This window comes from Magnolia sinica, chromosome 17 (genome assembly GCF_029962835.1).
Source record: "Magnolia sinica isolate HGM2019 chromosome 17, MsV1, whole genome shotgun sequence".
Lineage (NCBI taxonomy): Eukaryota > Viridiplantae > Streptophyta > Magnoliopsida > Magnoliales > Magnoliaceae > Magnolia > Magnolia sinica.
The window spans coordinates 50,567,486-50,569,645 of record NC_080589.1 but is presented as its reverse complement, the minus strand read 5'-3'; positions in this window follow the sequence as shown (position 1 = coordinate 50,569,645).

Here is a 2,160-nt window from a genome sequence, read left to right as displayed (position 1 = left end):
GCAGCGAGAGGATGATGGGGACACAAAATGATGAGAATAGTAAATCAAGAGATTTCTAATCCACAGCCAGCTGAAGGTGTGGAAGATACAAGTGACAGACAACAGCTGGGTGGTGATTGACAAGAAACAATAATCTCACAATTGCCTTCTGATGCTCAACCTCCCCAGGGCGCCAGAATGACCATACATAAAATGGTGATCAAGAGATTTCTGATCTAAAACCGAAGCAAATAAATACAAACCGAAGTAAATAAAGTACTAGCTGGATTGAATTCTGCACGTTGAAGTGGTGAAAAGCTCTTTCAACATAACTGTTTTGAGTTATGTACACTTTCCTGCTTTTTTGCTCCAAATATAGTCATTCGAAGAATATGATTAATGACTCCTAAATTTTTCGTATTCAATTTATGAACCAAACAAGCTTTTACACAACAATTTTTTCACTAAGATGTACAACCATAATTTGATTAATACTCAATCATAAGAGAATGTAGTTACTTGTACTATATCGACGAACATAGGCGCAATTATCTGTCTCACATTTTGGAAATCTCAAATCAACAATGAATGATTTAAACTACTTGTACTATCCCCTTCGCACCTATTTTAATCCAAAAGCTTTCTTGAAAATTTTTTGGGGACGATTGGAAAGATTTTATAGGAGTTTATTTATTTATTTATTTTTATTATAAAAAAAACTTTCCTGGAAAATGTTTTGCACCATAAGGTGAACTCACAATTAGAGAAAATGTCATTTTCTTGAAAAATGTTTTCCACCCAAATACTTTCCGAGCACTTAAAGAGGCTGTTTTTTTAAAGAATAATTCATAGAAGAAGTTTTAAAAAAATTTCCCAATCTTTTCTTTGTTTGTTTTTCTAAGCCCCAAACAAGCCATAAAAATATACCAACTTCATAACTAATAATTTTAATAAAGGACTTCTAAAGAAGGAGAAGATGGTTGCAATAAGCCCAATTGAAGTTCGTTGGAATGCCTCCTTTAATTTTCCGATGAAAAAAAAAATAATTCCACTTTTCCAAAGGTGAGGAAGCTTATCTAATTTATGTAATTTTTGGATATATCTAAGAAACATAAGGCTCTCTTAATGATAGTCACAGTGCTATTAACATTAGGGTTACATGTAAAGAAAGGCATAGGTTACTCATTATGCCCATATAGATTGGCATATATTCATAGAAACTTTGCGTTGAGCTACAATACCACCATCTTAGTCACATTTCCAGAGTGTGGATTCGTCGTTCTTTTTTATTTTCTTCTTCTTCCTTTTTTCTTCTTTTCTCTTTTAACTAAAGAAGCCACAACTTACCATCTCTTTATCCTTTGGATTTGGGAAAAGCTTCACTTAAATCCCATTTAGCTATTTGTCCCTCTTCTTCAATCTATTAGAAATCTTATCGAGGGTTACATGTGTCATGTTCCTAACATGCTGAGCAGGTTTTATTTCTCGGCCCTTGTTTGACATATTTGGGAGGGAGAATATAACCACATTTTCAATTCTAAATCTCTTTAAAAGAAAGCCGTTCTTAGACCATATCATTAATGTTTTGAAATCTTTAGTCATTTTTGTTTTCAAGCACTTATTGGTGCCAATTCCACAAGCTTGCTCTTTGCTGCCTAGGATATCCCCACATCACATAATAGAGTGAGTCTTCTTGTGCTTCAAAACCATGATCAAAGATATCCTGACCTTAGTGGATAATATCATGTGTTAAAATAAATGATATAAGAATTGGGCTCATGTTCTTTCCTCTCTCCTCAGGAGTTATCTTAGAGGTTGACATGCATAGGCTAGGAGATAGAAATCTGGAAATCCTTTTTGTTGGCATCTCTAAATTAAATATTATCTATATTTTAATGCTCTTATTTAAGTTTATAATAAGGAGGTGTGAGATTTCTGCTTCAGACTCTTGTTCATGTACAATGAGTCTTGTTATGGGTGAAAATGAACCAAGTAAGACAACCTGTATGAGTGAGAATACAAAGTATAGAAGAGGCAGAGAGCTCGGTCCTCGCTGCCCAGATGAACTGTATGAAGAAGAACACAATGCGTAGAAGAGAAAGTCAGCCCACTCCCTCTGTGAGAGAACACAAAGCATGGAGATGAGCTGGGTCCATGCTTCCGAGCACAACCTCCACGAAC